Source organism: Panthera uncia, unplaced genomic scaffold, assembly GCF_023721935.1.
Source record: "Panthera uncia isolate 11264 unplaced genomic scaffold, Puncia_PCG_1.0 HiC_scaffold_2040, whole genome shotgun sequence".
In the NCBI taxonomy this organism is placed as follows: Eukaryota; Metazoa; Chordata; class Mammalia; order Carnivora; family Felidae; genus Panthera; species Panthera uncia.
Genome location: NW_026058735.1, coordinates 3444 through 9001, shown reverse-complemented (window position 1 = coordinate 9001; position 5558 = coordinate 3444). Strand labels below are relative to the sequence as shown.

General features: G+C 34.2%; 1 pseudogene; it reads right to left on the bottom strand.

Moving 5' to 3' along the window:
- Window positions 1-3361: 3361 nt before the first annotated feature.
- LOC125917583 (transmembrane protein 258-like) lies at window positions 3362-4480 on the bottom strand (annotated as a pseudogene).
- Window positions 4481-5558: the final 1078 nt, after the last annotated feature.

Below are 5558 nucleotides of genomic sequence, written 5' to 3'. Positions count from 1 at the left end.
GGCTTATGAAAAGTAACAGAGTTATGATTCTCTCTTACCACTCTCCCATTTTCCAGAATGTAGAAACAATCATTTTTACCTTTTTTAGAATGTCTTGGTGTTTAACTCTATGTTGCTAAATAATGCCTGTATTGCTGCCTCTTTTTTCAGTTTTAGGCGGTATCTATGTAGGGATTTATCTCTCTTTACATACATACAGACTAGCAATTTTCAGGAAATAAAAGTTATATTATTAATGTGTACTTCCCAGTACAATCTTGCAATATGGTTATACCATTGTTTTCAGTTGAATGATTTTCACTGTTTATGCATGTCATTTAGTATATAAGTGCTTTTCATAGCTAAACTGCATAGCATATGATGATTTCTATTCCTTTTCTGTACATTTTATAAAGTTAATACACATCTACAATCCTTAATTTACAATTTCAAAATTCAAAAAGCTCTGAAGACCAAAACCAAAACAAAATAAAACAAAATTTTACATTGGCAGAAAATTCATTTGACAGCAACATCTGATTTGAACATATCTGGCTACTTATAGTTCTTACTTATGCTACCTGGTGTGATTATTTAGATGCTTTGCTGAAGAAATTTTGATGTGTTTGATTATAGTGATTATAGCAAGTGATCCACTTGGGGAGTTATAGAAAATATATCATATCCACCATATTTCTAAAATCTGAAAAAATCTAAAATTTGAAGATAAGTGATTGTCTCATTTTGTTTTCTTTCTTAAAATTCCTTTTCACAATTTTATACTATGAAATACAACAAACTTACAGGAAAGTGCATAAAACATAAGTGTACAATTTAATGAATATTTGTAAAATGAACGTGTGTTTAACTATCACCTAGGTCAAATAGTACAAGATTCCCAGCACCCAAGAAGCTCCAAGCATTTCCCTTCTCAATCATCATCCTCTCCCATGCCATTAGTGGTAACCACTAACCTAACTTTTATGTATTAATTTCCTTGGTTTTCATTTTAGTTTTGCCACCAAATTACACATCCCTAAACAAATAGTTTTGTCTGTTTTTTAACTTTAGATAAATTAAATCACACCCACAATATATATATTTATATTATATACATATATATAATATATATATATATGTATACATATATATATACACATACATACATATAGTGCCTGACTTTAATTTTCCATTTAAAATTTCTCTGAAATTGGGGCGCCTGGGTGGCTCAGTTGGTTAAGCGTCCGACTTCAGCTCAGGTCATGATCTCACGGTCCGTGAGTTCGAGCCCTGCGTCGGGCTCTGTGCTGACAGCTCAGAGCCTGGGGCCTGTTTCAGATTCTGTGTCTCCCTCTCTCTTGCCCCTCCCCTGTTCATGCTCTGTCTCTCTCTGTCTCAAAAATAAATAAACGTTAAAAAAAATAAAATTTCTCTGAAATAAATTTATAGAAAAGTTGAAAATATGGTACATAATTTTTTTTACACTATACGAGAATAAACTGCTAATATGTCCCATATAATTCTCCATAATGCCCCTTACTTCTGGGATACTTTAGTATGTGTTTCTTTTTTTTTCTTTAAAAATTTATTTTTTTTAATTTTATTTTTTATTTTTAAAAATTTACATCCAAATTAGTTAGCATATAGTGAACCAGTGATTTCAGGAGTAGATTAGTATGTGTTTCTTATAAACAAGAACATTCTATTGTATAACCTCAATACAACTATCAAAAGCAGGAAATTAGCATTGGTACCATACCATCTAATCCTTAGATTCCATTCAAGTTTTGCACATTGTCTCAATACTGTCTTTTATACCTACTCCCTAATTTGCAATTCCAAAATTCAAAACCTCCAGTTCAGAATCACACACTCTTGAGGCTTCTTCAATTCAATTCAAAACAGTTCCTCCAATTTTCTTTGACAGTCATAACCATGAAGCTTTTGCAGATTATAGGTCAATTATTTTGTAAAATGTCGCTCCATTTAAGCTTATCTGATATTTACTCTTGATTAGATTTACTTTATGCATCTTTGCCAAGAAAATTATAAAAGTGATGTTATGTTTACGGGGCGCCTGGGTGGCTCAGTTGGTTAAGCGTCCAACATCAGCTCAGGTCATGATCTCCCCGTTAGTGGGTTCAAGCCCCACATTGAGCTCAGTGCTGACAACTCAGAGCCTGCAGCCTGCTTCGGATTCTGTGTCTTCCTCTCCCTCTGCCCCTCCCCTGCTCGCACTCTGTCTCTCTCTCTCTCAAAAATAAATAAAGATTTTTTAAAAATTAAAAAAAAAGTGATGTTATGTTCTTTTCATTGCATTCTACCAGGTGGCATATAATTTCTATTTGTTCTGTTATTGATGTTGTTAGTTTTGATCACTTGATTAAGGTAGTTAAGTTTGCTAGCCTTCTCAGCTGCAAATTTACTCTTTTGTCCTTTATAATTAACAGATATTTTGTGGGGAGATTCTTTGATGATATTGAAGTACCTCATTTAAATATCTTATGAAACTCAGCTTATTAATTTTTAAATTTATGTTGAGTCATGGTTTCCAATTTTATTCAAAGGATTATAGTGCTTTAACATATGATTTACTGTGATGCTTAAATCATCCCAGACGTGTGGGATAGTCCCTTCAAGACAAGTCTTTGCCATTTTGACATATCACCATCATTCTTTAAGCCATTCCTTATTTTCTGGCACAAAAAGAAAGAATATTCCAGGATCATGTTCTACTTTTCCTGACCTTATCTTGAAACTGACTATTTCTCCAAGAAATTTAATTCCAAGATTCCACTTAGTGGATTTAGAGAATAAGATCTGGATACTAGATGTGCTTATTGCTTTTGAAGGTATTACTGCTCACATGTTCTCTTAGCGGACATAGCTAGAGAATATATGTATGTGTATGTATACATTTATATGTATATATGTATGTATATATGCATATATATCATATATATATAATATTCGTTCTCTGTTTTTATCTTATTTTCCCTTCCCTTCCCTTCCCCTATGTTCATCTGTTTAGTTTCTTAAATTCTACATATGAGTGAAATCATATGATATTTGTCTTTCTCTGACTGGCTTATTTAACATATCATAAAACAGAGAGAGAAACCCTAAGAGACTCTTAAATACAGAGAACAAACTGATGGCTGCTGGAGGGGTGTTAGATGGGGGGATGGGTTAAATGGGTGATGGACATTAAGAAGGGCACTTGGGATAAGCACTGTTATATGTAAGTGATAAATCACTAAATTCTACTCCTAAAACCATTATTATACTATATGTTAACTAATTTGGATTTAAATAAACAACATAAAATAATAAAATAAAATATATTCACATATAACAATACACATTTACATCTATATTTACCTATCAATCTATGTGTTGAAAACTATGAATCTACAGTGACAACTCTAATTTTATTTTAGCACCAGAAGGTTCATTCTAGTTTTCCTTCTTTCCACACATTTACTCCCTTTTTCCCAACAGGAAACTGATTCCATTATCCTTAACATATTTACCCAATTGATCAATTTCTTTTATGCAATCCCATCACTGCTGCTCGTTCCTCTCCCACTTTTACGCTGTCATCATTTTACTGGTGCTCTGACACCATGCAATGGGCCTGTGACCAGCCTTATGACCCTTGTTAATCCCTCCATTTTACTCTTCCTACGTGACCACTGATCTTCTATGTATCTCTATAAATGAGTTTGAATTTTCTAGAATTTTATGTAAATGGAATCACACAGTGTATACTCTTTCATTCAGCATAAGTAATTTAAGATTCATTCATGTTGTTATATCACTAGTTCCTGCCCTGTTATTGCTGAGCCTTCCATTGTATGGATATACCACAATTTATCTATTCATCTGCTGATAGACATTTGAGTTGTTTCCACTTTTTGGCTATTAAAAATAAAGCCATATGCTTCATGTGCAAGTCTTTTTGTGGACATGTATCTCCCTTTCTCTTGGGTAAATACCTAGGAATTAAATGACTGGATAATATTATAGGTATAGTTTAACTTTTTTTTTTTTTTTTTTTTTGGTCACACATCTGCCTTTATTGTGAGCAGCAAATGGGACACTTCCAGCAATAGTAAAAAAATTAATTTGCAAAAGCAGATATTCAGTGAAGCCACCTGGTTGGAACCATTGGGAGCCCATACATAGATGACAACCCAGAGCAACAGGAAGAGGACTCCAAAGCCCATGAAAAGCAAGGCCACCAAGTAGATGAGAAGCTGTTTGTAGATAAATGTACTTAGTGGAGGTAACCTCATAAATGAAGAAGCAGGCAGTGAAGAACATGCCAATGGTCAACAGCACCGCAGTCAGATGGGAGAGGACAACCAAAGTTCATTGGGTTGGTGTATCTGCTCATGGCCTCAGTGTCCATTTTGCCAGGCAAAGGGTGATCCACCACCACCACCAGAATAACACATTGGCAGAAGCGGTATATGTTTAACTTTTAAAGAAACTGCCAAAATGTTTTTCAATGTGGTTGTGCCATTTTACATGCAGACCAGCAGTGTAGGAAAGTTTCAGTTTTCTACATCCCACCCACACTCATAAAGTCTGTCTTTTAAATTTTAGCCATTCTAGTGGTACCTCATTGTGCTTTTAATTTGCATTTCCCTAATGACCAATGATATTGAACTCATTTTCATGTGCCCTTTATAGATCTTCTTTGGTGAAATATCTGATTAAATCTTTTACCTAATTTTTAATTGTCTTGTTTTTTTCTCTTATGACTGAGCTTTGAGTGTTCTTTATATAATCTGGATACAAGTCTTTTATCAGATATATGCTTTGCAAAGATTTTTCCCAGTATGTCTCTTGCCTTTTCTTTTTTCTTTTTTTTAATTTTTTTTTTAACGTTTTTTTTTTATTTATTTTTGAGACAGAGAGAGACAGAGCATGAACGGGGGAGGGTCAGAGAGAGGGAGACACAGAATCTGAAACAGGCTCCAGGCTCTGAGCTGTCAGCACAGAGCCCGACGCGGGGCTCGAACTCACGGACCGTGAGATCATGACCTGAGCCGAAGTCGGACGCTTAACCGACTGAGCCACCCAGGCGCCCCTGTCGCTTGCCTTTTCATTCTCATTCTTTTATTTAATTTTCATTCTTTCATTTAAAGAAAAATGGTGTATTTTTACAGAGCAAAAGTTTTAAATTTTGTTGAAGTCCAATTTATGAATTTGTTATGAATTGTTTTTGGCATCATATCTAAGAAATCTTTGCTTAACCCAAGGTCACCATAAGTATTTGTTATTTTTGTTGCTGTCATAAGTGGTAATCCTCTTTAATGTCAATTTCCAAATCTCTGTTGTCAGTATATATGTGTAATGCTATATAGTTCCTCTCCATCATGTCTGGAGGCACATAATGCCAGTTTTTCCCACTCATAGTAATTCTTAGATTTGAGTTGAGATAGTACCAACATGATCTTTCCATTAAAAAGTTCTCCTTCAACCTTTCAGTTAGTATTTCTGAACCACTAATGTTGCGTAAATGAATTATTTCATTAGGGGGATGTAAACTGGTGATTTTCTAATGCTAT